The sequence below is a fragment of the Eumetopias jubatus genome, unplaced genomic scaffold, assembly GCF_037043125.1.
Source record: "Eumetopias jubatus isolate StellerSeaLion01/CBP00866 unplaced genomic scaffold, mEumJub1_p1.0 scaffold_10, whole genome shotgun sequence".
NCBI classification, from domain to species: Eukaryota; Metazoa; Chordata; class Mammalia; order Carnivora; family Otariidae; genus Eumetopias; species Eumetopias jubatus.
This window is the reverse complement of record NW_028274816.1, coordinates 125,374,417-125,388,904: the sequence shown is the minus strand read 5'-3', so window position 1 is coordinate 125,388,904 and position 14,488 is coordinate 125,374,417. Positions and strand designations below refer to the sequence as shown.

The window sequence follows — 14,488 nt, the reverse complement described above, 5'->3', positions numbered from 1 at the left end:
TTAATGTTTGTTAATTAGTACATTGTGGAATACAAAGCACTTCAAGGTAAGGACACACAAAGGATACCTATAAAAATAACCCTAGGAGAACAGGAGTACTTTGGATGCCTTCAAAGCTAGGAAGGTGAAAAGAGCTCCAGGAAGTATAAGAGTGACATCAACTCTTTTTTTTTTTAATATATATATATATTTTTTTTAAGATTTTATTTATTTATTCATGAGAGACAGAGAGAGAAGCAGAAGGAGAAGCAGGCTCCCAAGGAGCAGGGAGCCCGATGTGGGACTCGATCCCAAGACCCCGGGATCATGACCTGAGTCGAAGGCAGACGCTTAACCATCTGAGCCACCCAGGCGCCCCTCAACTGACTCTTAAATATAAAAATCAAGAACCAAAGGGAAAGAAAATTTCGTTCTTTAGGATAAGCTTTATCCACAAAGGAAAAAGAAAATGTCTTGTGGAACTAAAGTCCACTAAGGGTACAAAACATTGTAAGCTACTCTTGATTAGAAATTCTAATCATTTCTTTCAAAAATATATTTTAAGCTCCAGATGTATTAATCCAAATCAAAATTATGGAATGCACTTCAGTCTTAAATATTAGACTCCATGTATTCATTTGTAAACATTTACTAAGTAGCTGGTGCCAGTGTGATAGGCAACAACTTACTGAGCGTTTACTATGTATCAGGCAATATGTTAAGTACTTAAGAAGAGTCATCCCATTTATACCTAAAAACCTTGTAAAGTGAGTACTATCTTCATTTTATAGGTTAGGAAAGTAAGGCTTAAAAAAGCTACATAAAGGGACACCTGGGTGGCTCAGTTGGTTGAGCGTCTGCCTTCGGCTTGGGTCATGATCCCGGGGTCCTGGGATGGAGTCCCATGTCAGGCTCCTTGCTCCGCCGGGGAGCCTTCCTCTCCCTCTGCCTCTGCTGCTCCCCCTGCTTGTGCTCTCTCTTTCTGACACATAAATAAATAAAATATTTTTTTAAAAAAAGCTACATAAAGAAGTTACACAGCTAATAAATGGTGAAATTAAGATATATTGTCAGTTTTATTATTAGTAGCTTCAAATCAGAATATTTAGTCCCATTCCATTGTCAGTGCTTTTCTCAGAAACTAAATTTTGCTTATCTTTTTTTTTTTTTTTTAATATTTTATTTATTTGACAGAGAGAGACACAGCGAGAGAGGGAACACAAGCAGGGGGAGTGGGAGAGGGAGAAGCAGGCTTCCCGCGGAGCAGGGAGCCTGATGCAGGGCTCGATGCCAGGACCCTGGGATCATGACCTGAGCCAAAGGCAGACGCTTAACGACTGAGCCACCCAGGCGCCCTTTGCATATCTTTTTAAATGGAATAATTCATCTACTTCTAAATCTGCGTAACACTATTGTAAGTTTATTGAAAGGAAAAATTAGCCCCTTCTCAACTTTAAACATCAGTTAGAAGCCAATTAAAAGTAGTTATATTTAGGGGCGCCTGGGTGGCTCCGTTGGTTAAAAAAAATCTGCCTTCAGCTCCAGTTATGGTCTCAGGGTCCTTGGATGGAGCCCCGAGTCAGGGCTTCCTGCTCAGCGGGGAGCCTGCTTCTCCCTTTGCCACTCCTCGGGCTTGTGCTCACTCTCTGTCAAATAAATAAATAGTCTTAAAAAAAAAAAAGTAGTTATGTTTAGAGGCACCTGGATGGCTTAGTCGGCAGAGCATGCAACTCTTGATCTTGGGGTCCTGAGTTCAAGCCCTTCCTTGGGCCTAAAGCTTACATAAAAAATAAAACTCAAAAAAAAAAAGGCAATTATGTTTAAATATCACTGACATTGGCATTTTTAACAGGCTGTACACCTGTACTTTCACTGACTTTATTTACATGCCAGGTACTTATATTTTGAAAAACCTTTCCACCTTTTATGGGCCACTTAATTTTGTCACTAGGTAAAAAGATGCTGTATTTCAGAACAAAAAGTCTGCTTCTAGCACAAATGGAAGAGACTGATAGAAATAATTGTTACCAAATGCTGACAGATACATCCCAATTGAAAATAATTGTTTCTAGTCCCTCCACACAACTTTTCAATTCATGTGAATTTTTTAGAAGGTCTATCTTTAATAAAATTAAACATCAATTTTTACCACTAAAGATAAAACACTTTAATCCAAAAATGGAATGTAACGGAATGAAATAATACAGGTTTGTATCTTTTTCACTTATATCTTAAAATTTGAAATCTTGAAGAATATAAAAAAACAATCCGGCCATGAACAAATGTAGAAACCTAAACATAGACAAACACAACACTGCGCTCCGTTTAACAGAACAATTTCAATTTTATGCAAGACTTGACTAGAGAAATAACACTTTTAGAAAGGACTCATTCAGGGGCGCTTGGGTGGCTCAGTCGTTAAGTGTCTGCCTTCAGCTCAGGTCATGATCCCAGAGTCCTGGGATCGAGCCCCGCATCGAGCCCCGCATCGGGCTCCCTGCTCTGCGGGAAGCCTGCTTCTCCCTCTCCCACTCCCCCTGCTTGTGTTCCCTCTCTCACTGTTTCTCTCTGTCAAATAAATAAATAAAATCTTAAAAAAAAAAAAGACTGATTCATATATGATCCTGAACTGAACAGCAGCTAATACATACCAAAAAACTCCTATAAAAGGTAAATTAGTATGAATGCAATTATTGTAACAGACACTACTGATAACCAAAAGGGATACAAAGAGAAAATTAACTGATTTTAATACACAAATCAGTCAAATGAAAAACACAGAATTTATTTCCAGGTAATGTGAATAACAGACTAATCTCAAATCTAATTTCAATGCCAACAGTTGGCCCCTAGATAATTTCTGGATTTATTAAGTATTTACATAAGTACCAGCAAATTACTAAAATAAATTATACTCTTTATGTTTAGATAAGAGCATCTAGTCTTGGGGTGCCTGGGTGGCTCAGTTGGTTAACTGTCAGACTCTTGATCTCAGGCTCAGGTCTTGATCTCGGTGTCCTTAGTTCAAGCCCCATGCTGGGCTCAGTGTGGAGCCCACTTTTAAATTAATTAATTAATTAAAATTTAAAAAGAGCACCTAGTCTTTCTGGTGTTCTGTAACTAATCCGCTTTTTTATTAACGAAATGGCATCGTAACATGGGACCAAATATGTATGTGCCTTGATATACAGAAAGCCTGTTTAATATTAACACACATTCAATTAATTACCATATCCATAGTTCTTCCCAAATCTGTATTATAGAAAACGCAATAATTATTTTCTATTCAGTTCACTCACATTTTTGGTCCTGTACACTGTTATGTTTCTTTAAAACCTCTCATAGTTTAAATATGTTTGAGAAACTGTCCTTTAGTTTGGAAGGACGTTTAGTTACTGTCAAGATAATCTTAGACTATTAAACCCAGTTGATTCTCAGAAATTCTTCCATCTATAAAACATGAGAATTATAACCAAATTAACAAATCAGATATCAGAATGCCAAAAGTTAAGTCATTAAAAGGGAATCCAGAGAAAGAGTCAGTTGTGAAAGAACAGGAAGTGATGTACACTGCCATTTTGTAGATGAACTATTTTGAAACATAAGTACCATACTAAACTGGAATCAACCAAACCCAGACTTAGCTCTCAGTATTCTGACAGTGGCATCGAGGTCAGCTGAAATAACCCTCAGGCAGTTTTTCCCTAATAATGAATTTATCTAATTGATAAAGAACATACTTTTACCACTTTTAAAATTCCTACAAGCTATGGAAAAGAGGGTTTCTTTTTAGTTGTCCTTAAGAGTATCTCTTAGTTTTAGCATGCATTTTGGAAACTGAGCAAGTAGTTTACTTATATTCCGTGTACATCCTTAAGTTTTGTAGCCTTTATTGACAAATCTTCTCTGCCTGCACCTTTCCAAAACAAAAAGTCACTCTTTGCTGAGCAGTATGCTTGGGTTTATACATACTAGTATATATGAATTATCAACAACAAACCATAACATACAGAATTAGACTTTATGGCAGAATTTCCCATGTAAGGGGAAACTCTACATACCACAATGCAGCTTTGTGCCATGAAAGATTCAAATGAGAAGTGCTGTTTAAGTCAAAATGAATTCAGTTAAAAATAAAAAGGGAATAAAGAAAGCAAGAAGAATTCTTTCTGAGGAAAAATAAACTGATTTAACATATCATTAATGAAATATCAAAATCATGAAATGAGAGGACAGAAATGAAATTAGTGCCTAACACTACTTATACTAACATCTTTAAAGCCCTGTCTTAAAACAGGTTTCAAAATGCAACAAACACACCAAAAAAGCTCTGATGAACAACATTAAATATATATAGTATCCAGAAGTATTTTAAAATAAGTCACCCACTAAGCAAAGCTTAAACACCAAATACAACTTGTTAGTAAAATATCTAAACAACCCATAGCTGTACATATTGTAGTCTTCGCTGCTTTGTAAAAAAAAAAAAAAAAAATTTAATCTTAGAACATTTATATATGAAACATTTTGAAATCACTTCATCAGTAAATCTAAATACTTAAAGAAAAAAGTATGAACAGACTTCAGACTACTGTTTGATCACAAAAAGCACTTGGCAACACACTTCCAGAATGTTACAATTTTTTTTATTTACTTCTACTCTACTAAGGACAAAACCAACAAGTACTACTGTAAAGCAGATAAGATGATTTGTTTTAAACAAATCTGACATGAAGCAAAAGAAGAGGAAAAGTGATTTACTGACTACATAACACAGATCCTATCACAGCATAATTAGGCAAATTAATGTCTGTTTTCTCATTTCCTTAAGAAAAAAAGCATTTCTACAAAAAGGTTTGTAACCTAATCATTTTCAGAAAATCCAATTACAATGTTATACAAAATAGTATGAACCCTAAAAATTCACAGCTCGGGAAGAATGTCCATAGATGGCCTGCCTGTATGCATTAATCTTTAAAAATTCTTCAAGAACTACTAAAATCACAGAAAAGAAAAGGAGAAGGCCATGAAAGAGTACAAATTTATTTTATTTGAATCTTAGTGAAAACCCAACATCCTCACCAAAAAAAATGTCAATCTAGTGTGTAAAGAGAGCGAGAGAGACATCAAAACTGTTCAAACATGGCAGGGTCCCTCTCGAGAGGCCATATCTCCCAACAATAACAACAGGAACAGATATACTTCCCAGGGACAGATCTCAGGGGAAGAATATTAAACCAGTACTGTTATCGATTTAAAACCAAAGGGAAAAGGGTAACCTTTCCAAGGGAAGCGCCATTACTTCCCTCTCCAGCTCCCCCTCCCTTTCAGCGTATACACGGGCCTGTGTATGAAGAAACTGCCTTGGACTTCTGCAGCATTGCAGTAGACTAAAGGATGGGGAAGGGGGAAGGGTAGGGGGAGAGAAACGCTTCCATCACCCCTGTAGGAGTATAGATTTCCTGAGCAGGGGTGGAAGCCACCCAGCAGGCTACCCTTCCCAAGAATACAGACACTACAAAGGAGGAGAGGGAGGAGCAGAGGGATGAGAAGGGAAAGGGACCTCGCGCCTTTAAATCGGGGTGCACATCAACCCAGTCTCCCCAAGAGAGCCACACCTTCCTCGAGACATCCCCTTCCACCACCCCTTCCGGTGACCCTCAGGAAAAAGGGATGTAATTGCTCTTGCCCCTCAAAACGGGAGGGCGCCTAGCTCACCAGCTTCTTCACCCCACCCACAGAAATCACAGACCCTCCTTGTCTCCCTCCCTACCCCACCCCCACCTCCCTTCTCGGAGAGGCCAGAGTGGGCCGAATTTCCCCGCCCCCTCCATGTCTCCCTTTCCCAAAGCAGAGGTGCCCTTACCCTTTCGCCGACAGGTCTGGGGCGGAGTAGGCAGGCGCAGCCCCCTGCAGCGCTCGGGTGGCCGCTACGCTGGAGGGCGAAGAGTGAGGAGGAGGGGGCCTGGCGACCGACTGCCGCCCCCCCCCCCCGGAGCCCCAGCAAGCCGCCCAGCCCAAGCTCTGCGACAAGGGGCGGGGGGGGGAGGGGGCGAGGGGACGACCGGGGTCGAGGAGGCGCCCTCAGAGCTTGGGCTCAGCTAAGATGGCGCGGGGAAGTGCTGGGAGCCGCCGCCGCTGCCGCCTCGGGGGAACCGGCCCGGGCCTCGGCCGCCTTCCGTCCTCACACAGCCGAGGCCCTCTCGTCCCCCGCCACGGCCCCTCGGCGGGCGGGCCCACGCGCAGCCCTCCGCCACCACCACCACCCCTGGGAAGGGGGCGCTCACAAAGGGAAGAGAGGCCGCGGGCCGGCCGGCCGGCGGCGGGGCGGGGTCCCCAGGGGCCGGGAGGCCTCAGAGGTTCGCGGGTGCCTCGCGCTCTCGGCCCGCGAAGGGCGCAGGCAAGCGGGACCCCTCCTCTCTCCTCAGACAGGCGGCGGCACCGACTCACTATCTTTGCCACCCTCCCTCTCTCTCTCTCTCCGAACCCTGAAGCCACAGAGCCCGGCCGCTGCCCAGGTTTCCCCCCCCTTCCCCGACACCACTCCCCTCCTCCCGACAGTCATCCCAGTCTCCGATCTCGCGAGATCTCCCGCCTGACAGGCCCGACCCTGCGCGAGACACGACTGCGAACGCGTGCGCGCCCTCACGGGAGCGCGCAAGTGCTTGCACTGGGCGGAGTCTCCCGGGTACCCGGCATCCCAGCCTCAGTCCAGCCTTGTCGCACGCCTCTGGCGGAACTCTTCTGCCACGCGGGCATCAGGTGCATTCATTTCACCCTGAAATCTGAGAAAGAAGAGTTTATCAGCTCTCCTCCTCTGTTCTCACTTCCAAAACATCCGCCCCCCCAAACCCTGCGAATGAGAAGTTGCCCTGGCATGTAGGATATCCAGTTCTTACACACCTTGGTTCAACTACTCCGTGGAATTCAGAGGTAATCTGGTCAGTGTAAGCAGTACGTAGTTGAGTTTTTGAGATTCTAAAAACTTATAAGAACTTCTGGAATGGTAATAAGAGTTGAGAATACAGATTAAACCACCCTGCATGTTGGTAATGGTAGGAAAGAGACAAATTCTTGTGAAGTTTTGGTTTATGTCTTTAGCAGATTGAGTGACGATAAGTTTTGGAAACAGGAGCAGCAAACAAACTAAAGAGTCCTACGCGTCCTAACGCAGGAAAGAGAGCTTCTAATTTTTTTGTGTGGTGAAAACGTTTTTTTAGAGGAAAACTCCTTCAGTGGACTATAAAGAGCAATTTTATTCAGGAACCAAAAAGTGTGCCTCAAGTGCAGTCATAAAAAAAATCTTGATTCTTCAAGTGGTAAGCAGTGAGATAAATAGATCTGTTGTGTGAGACTTATGAGTAAGAGTGTACTCCAGAACAACTGGAAGTTACAGTAAACTGGGAAAGTAAACTGGCTAGGATCAGAAAAACAAGATATCCTCTTCGGTGGGTTATACATATAATTTGTTCTAAATATGCTTTCTCGTAGTAAGGGGGTTTGCTCTGTCAGTCAGTCCTCTTTTCACCTCTATTGTCAACTACTCTCAAGTGGCAACTTCTCCTCAGCATTAAAACATGCCCTAGTTTCTTTGGAGGGAAAAGAAGGATTACAGTCTTCATCTCTCCTCCCCTTCAAAGCCAAGCTTCTGGGAAAAGTTGTCCGTCTTCCCACCTCCACTGAAACTGATCTTATTACAAAAGTCAAGAGTGACCTCCTACTTGGTATGTCTAGTGGAGTCATTTTATTTTATTTTATTTTTTTAAAGATTTTATTTATTTATTTGACAGAGAAAGAGAGCAGCAGAGGGAGAGGGAGAAGCAGACTCCCCACTGAGCAGGGACCCCCCCCCCCGGACTTGATCCCAGGGCCCTGGAACCATGACCCGAGCCGAAGACAGATGCTTAACCAACTGAGCCACCCAGGCACCCTAGTGGAGTCATTTTAATGCTTCTTGACATCTGCAATATTAGACATAGTTGATACTCCTTCCATCTTGAAATTGTGTACCTCCTTGGCTTTTCAACACCACTCAAAACCAGTTTTCCTTCTACCTTCTTGTCCTTGGAGCCTCTCTTCCTCCATCTACTCCTCAAATGATGCCCTTCCAATCCTGAGCCATTCTTCTGAAAGTTACAGCAAGAATGTTCTCTTCTAGTTATTTCATACATTTAGGAATGGAAAGAGATTCAGGCTTTCCTATAATATTTATTCTTAATTTTCTATGGAAAATTTCAAACATACACAAAAGGAATGGGATATAATAATAAACCCCCATGTGTCCATCACCTAGCTTCAACTATTATCAACGTTTTATCATTCTTGTTTCACCTATTCTCTCACAGCCTTTTCCACCCAGTGTAATCCCCCTCCCACCAATGTATTTTTTTTAAGATTTATTTGTGAAAGAGAGGGAGGAAAAAAAGAGAGTGAGTGGGGGAGAGGCGGGGCTAAAGAGAGAATCTGGAGCAGACGCCTCCCTGAGTGTGGAGCTCCGTGAGGCACTCAGTCCCATGACCCTGAGATCATGACCCCAGTCAAAATCAAGAGTCAGAGGCTTAGCCGACTGAGCCACCTAGATGCCGCCCCCCCCAAGCATATTTTTTTAACAAAGAATTTTATTTATTTTATTATTTTTTAAGATTTTATTTATTTGACAGAGAGAGACAAAGCCAGAGAGGGAACACAAGCAGGGGGAGTGGGAGAGGGAGAAGCAGGCTTCCTGCCGAGCAGGTAGCCCGATGCGGGGCTCGATCCCAGGACCCTGGGACCATGACCCGAGCTGAAGGCAGACGCTCAACCAACTGAGCCACTCAGGCACCCCCCCGAAGCATATTTTAAGTAAATCTCTAGTAAACCATCATAACATTTTACCTGAAAATACTTCAATATGTGTCTTTGAGAAATGCTTTGGTTGTAACATAACCAAATATTATCACACCTTTACAATAATTTCTTATTATTTAATTTAATACCCAATCCATGTTCAGTTTTTCCCAAGGTTTCCAAAATGTCATTTTACAGTCCATTTGTCTGAACCAGGATCTGAAGTTCTACACTTTGCCTTTGATTAATAGATATGTCTCTCTCTCTTTTTTTTTTTTTAAGATTTTATTTGGGGCGCCTGGGTGGCTCAGTCATTAAGCATCTGCCTTCAGCTCAGGTCATGATCCCAGGGCCCTGGGATCGAGCCCCACATCGGGCTCCCCGCTCCGCGGGAAGCCTGCTTCTCCCTCTCCCACTCCCCCTGCTTGTGTTCCCTCTCTCGCCATCTCTCTCTCTGTCAAATAAATAAATAATCTATAAAAAAAGATTTTATTTATTCATTCGAGAGACAGAGAGCATGAGCAGGGGAGAGAGGCAGAGGGAGGAGCAGATTCCTGAGGAGCTGGGACCCGGATGTGGGGCTCGATCCCAGGACCCTGGGATCAGGACCTGAACTGAAGGCAGATGCTTAACCATCTGAGCCACCCAGATGCCCCTAGATATGTCTCTTATATTGCTTTTCATGTATAACCAGTTCCCCCTCCCTTTTTTCTTCCTTTTTTTTTTTTAAGATTTTATTTATTCATTTGAGAGAGGAGAGAGTGGGAGGGAGAGGGAAAGAGAATCTGAAGGGCACTCCGCACTGAGCGCAGAGCCTGACGTGGGGCTGGATCCACGACCCTGAGATTGCCACCTGAGCCAAAACCAAGAGTCCGACGCTCAACTGACTGAGCCACCCAGGAGCCCCTCTTTCCTTTTTGTAAGCAGTTTATTTGTCTAAGAAATCAGATTATAGATCCTGTAGAATTTTCCACATTCTGGACTTACCAATTGCATCCTCACAATGTCATTTCACATTTGCTTCATTGCCCATATTTCTTATAAATTGGTAGTTAAATCTAAAGGTTTGTTCTTGTATAGGTAGTGTTTCTTTTTATAATATTTTGTGTCTGCTACTACCTCCTTCTCCCTCTTAACACCACCTCTACCATAAATTGTAGCTCCACCCCCTCTCTGATTCCCCAGCGTATAGCGTATCTTAAGAGACCCTGGCTGTCTTTTTAAAAACTTATTATTCCACATATCTACCTATGATCTGGTACTAAGAAGCCTCCCTCCTCAAATTCTTCAAGTTTCACACACAACACACCCATGCATACATACACGTGGGCTTATCCTGTAGAATTTGTTCAACAGTCAAGTATCATTGGTTGATACTGCAAAACATATCAGTTATTTAATTTCTAAAATTGTATCCAAACAAGAAAATTACACTCATTGATGGTAGGAAAATAACTTAATACTTAGAACAATGCAGATTTTGCACCTTCTGTGATTTAACTCCTGAACATTTCTCAAATTCATCCCTTTCTTCATCCCCACTGCCTCTGCTATGGTGGTTCATACTGTTTCTAACCTGGGGTACTGTAATTGCCTTCCAACTACTCTCCTCACCCCCTAGGATACCCCATTCTTTATACTGAGGAGAATGGTTTTAATCTTCCTAAAATGCAATTTTTAAAAGCTGAATGTGTCATTTCTCTGCTTAAAACTCTTCCATGGCAAAAAAAAAAAGAAAAAGAAAAAAGAAACAAAAAAACTTTTCCATGGCTCCCCAAAACCCTCCAAGTAAAATCCAGACAAAACTGCTGCATACCTCTCTAACTTTATTTAGGATGTTCCCACCATCCTGAACTATTATTCACTCTTCTGCAAACTGCTCATATAGTGTCTTCAGGATGCAGCACTGCACTCCTCTGGCTGAAAGACCTCCTCTAGTTGGCTAATATCCTTCAAGATTTAGCTCACAGGTCACCTCCATGAAAGGCTTCCTCATATCTCAATTAGGTATTCCTTGAGCCTACAAATTGGGGTCAGAAAGCTGTGTGAGGGACACCTGGCTGGCTCAGTCGGTAGAGCATGCCACTCTTGGTCTTGGGGTCCTCAGTTCAAGCCCCATGTTGGGTATAGAGATGGCTTGAAATAAAAATTAAAAAAAAAAAAAGTAAGCTAGCTATGGGGTGAAGAATAGGTACCAACCATGTTTTGACCTCGATAAAAAAGTTACCTAAGCAGTGACAAAACCAAGAATAAGCTTTTTCCATACATTGACATATTTAATCATCGCAACAAACTTGTGCAGTAGGTTCTATTATGATTACTTCCAATTTATAGGTAAGGAAGCTAGGGTTCAGAGAGTTATGTCACTTGCCCAAGATCACACAACTAATAAGTGGTGAGCTAGAATTTGAACCCAGTTGTGAATGAATCTAAACCACATTCTCCTTCCACCATATTCCACTCCTGGCACCACCAATCAAGGACAGCTTGATGCCATGCACATACTTTTTGTGTGTAAGAGATGCCTGACCATGTGTAATGTCAGTATATTTGTTGTCATGCACGGATCTATGGGTGAAAAGGCAGCTTGTCAATGTGCAAGTGGGTGCACTGACCGATCTGGTATCTGTCCGATTAAACAATCCTTTCAGTGTTGTTACTCAGTAAAAGACCAAGTCCTCTTCAACTCAATTTAACAAATACTTACTGAGTTCCTACTGTATGTTAGGCTTAAGTAAAATACAGAAGGGCAAATGGAACTAATGTTTATAGAGTTACTCTGTGCTGAGAACTGTATGAAGCGAGTTCTTTACATTCATTATCCCCTTAATCTTTCCAACAACCCTGAAAATAGGGTGATGATGATGATGACTCCCAACAGAGAGGAAGAAAGTGCAAAAAAATTAAGTAACTTTGTGCAGCTCAGCATGGAGAGCTAAAATTGCAGTATGAATTTTAAGCTGCTTTTTTTTTCACTGCTTATTGGTTCCCTTTCTCAAATCCCTCCCCATACAAGGAACTCAAAATCCTGTTAGAGGGGTGCCTCAGTGGCCCAGTCGGTTAAGCATCTGACTCTTGATTTCGGCTCGGTCATGGTCTCAGGGTCCTGAGATCAAGCGCACGTCAGGCTCTGCACTGGGCGTGAAGCCTGCCTAAGATTCTCTCTCTCTCTCCCTCGGCCCCCTCTCACTAAAAGAATCCTATTAGAGAGATTAGATCTGCATGCACAAAACTAAATAACAGGGGTGCCTGGGTGGCTCAGATGGTTAAGCATCTGCCTTTGGCTCCAGGTCCCGGGATCAAGCCCCACATTGGGCTGCCAGCTCAGGGAAGAGTCTACTTCTCCCTCTTCCTCTGCATCTCCCCCTGCTTGTGCTCTCTCTGTCTCTCTCTCCCAAATGAATAAATAAAATCTTTAAAAAAAACATTTAAATAACAATGCAAAACTACCTATTAGCAAACGATACACAGAACCAGACCTTAATTTATAGTTTCCTGGGCCTCAATTTCCTATGTAAGTGCAATAGACTAAAATGATCTTTGGATTCCTTTTAGTTCAAAAATCTATAATTACAGGAATGATGCAAATAACATGTACAGATAACTTGAATTCCAAAGCGTGTGTGTATGTGTGTGTGTGTGGCGTGCATTTAGAAGCAAAGAAGAAACACTTCTTTGGATGTTTTAACTGACTCCTATTAAAATGTGGGGGAACTGCATTGGTCGTGATAATATCTCCATTCAACTTTAACTAGCGTATAAATTTTTTTGCAATTACATTGTGATTATTTATGGAAACCTCTATCTCCTTACAGTCGAAGGCAAAAACCATTGAAGCTGAGTGCATGACAGGGTAGTTGGTGAGAAGGACGTGTCTTAGAATTTTCACTGTAGAAACCAGGGGTGAGGCACTCCATGAAACTGATAATCAACAAATAAATAAATCACTATGTTACTGGCAGCTCAGTCAGTGCATCCTGGGCTATCAGTTCATCCGCAGATTTTATCTTTAGGCTCCAAGACCAACCAAGGCAGGTTTAAGTCTGGTTGTCGTACCTCACCCAGACATGTCTACATAAGGCTGTCTCAGATAAGTATGGCTTCCACAGGCTGGAAAATAAAGCTCATCATGTATAAAGTTGTTTCTTGAGCTCTGCGTTCCCACATAATTGAGTTCATTTTGTGAATATCTTTTTTTTTTTAAAGATTTTATTTATTTATTTGAGAGGGAGAATGAGAGATAGCACGAGAGGAAAGAGGGTCAGAGGGAGAAGCAGACTCCCTGCCGAGCAGGGAACCCGATGCGGGACTCGATCCCGGGACTCCAGGATCATGACCTGAGCCGTAGGCAGTCGCTTAACCAACTGAGCCACCCAGGCGCCCTCATTTTGTGAATATCTTTGAAAGGGCCCTGCATGTGGAGGCAACAGATTTGTCCACTTTAACCCACAGGAATAGATAAATGCTGGGCCAAGGTACTCTGAGGAGAGTAGAATACAATTCAGCTCAGTAAAGTTCTGACCTAGAAACCTTTCAGTCTCCAGTATCTATCAGCTAAGCATCTGCAGCAAGCCATGAATAAGTTAAAGCAGCTGCTCCAGAGTCTAAAAGAAGTCCATGCCTGAAGATAGCAAGCAGAGGATGTGAAGGTCCTGCAGCAGCAGGCACTGACTCTGGAGTCCCACCTCCATCACTTCCTGGTGTCTGTCACTATGCTCCTTGGCATCAGTGTCCTAACCAGGCTGAGCGTTCCTTTCTTTAGCTGCAAATGGGGTTAACATCACCTTCCTCAAGGGCGCCTGGCTGGCTTAGTCAGTAGAGTGTGTGACCCTTGATCTCAGGGTTGTGAGTTAGAGCCCCATGTTGGGTGTAAAGGTTGCTTAAAAATAAAATCTTTAGGGCGCCTGGGTGGCTCAGATGGTTAAGCGTCTGCCTTCGGCTCAGGTCATGATCCCAGGGTCCTGGGATCGAGTCCCGCATCAGGCTCCCTGCTCCTTGGTGAGCCTGCTTCTCCCTCTGCTTCTCTCTCTCTCCCTCTCTCTCTCCCTCTCTCTCTCTCCTCCTCTGTCTCTCATGAATAAATAAATAAAGTCTTTAAAAAAGAAAAAGAAAAAAAACAATGGAAATCCTTTTAAAAAAATAAAAAATAAATAAAAATAAAATCTTTAGGGCGCCTGGGTGGCTCAGTTGGTTAAGCGACTGCCTTCGGCTCAGGTCATGATCCTGGAGTCCCGGGATCGAGTCCCACATCGGGCTCCCTGCTCAGGAGGGAGTCCGCTTCTCCCTCTGACCCTCTTCCCTCTCGTGCTCTCTATCTCCCATTCTCTCTCTCTCTCTCTCTCAAATAAATAAATAAATAAAATCTTAAAAAAAAAGCTATAAAGATTTTATTTATTTATTTGAGAGAGAGAATGAGAATGAGAGAGAAAGAGCATGAGAGGAGGGAGTGTCAGAGGGAGAAGCGGACTCCCTGCCGAGCAGGGGACCCGATGCGGAATTCGATCCTGGGACTCCAGGATCATGACCTGAGCCGAAGGCAGTCGGCTAACCAACTGAGCCACCCAGGTGCCCGAAATGCAAATTATTTAAATATGTAATGTCTAGGGGCGCGTGGGTAGTCAGATGGTTAAGTGTCTGCCTTCAGCTCAGGTCATGATCTCCAGGTCCTGGGATGGAGCCCTAT

At 42.8% G+C, this 14,488-nt stretch overlaps 1 protein-coding gene across 1 annotated transcript in view; it reads right to left on the bottom strand.

Moving 5' to 3' along the window:
* The window catches only part of TAOK1 (TAO kinase 1), a 151,429-nt gene extending 145,430 nt beyond the window's left edge, over window positions 1-5,999 (bottom strand). The window contains exon 1 of the mRNA XM_028109304.2: window positions 5,846-5,999. The gene's annotated coding sequence lies outside the window, so the exon portion shown is untranslated. The remainder of the gene's footprint in view (window positions 1-5,845) is intronic.
* Window positions 6,000-14,488: the final 8,489 nt, after the last annotated feature.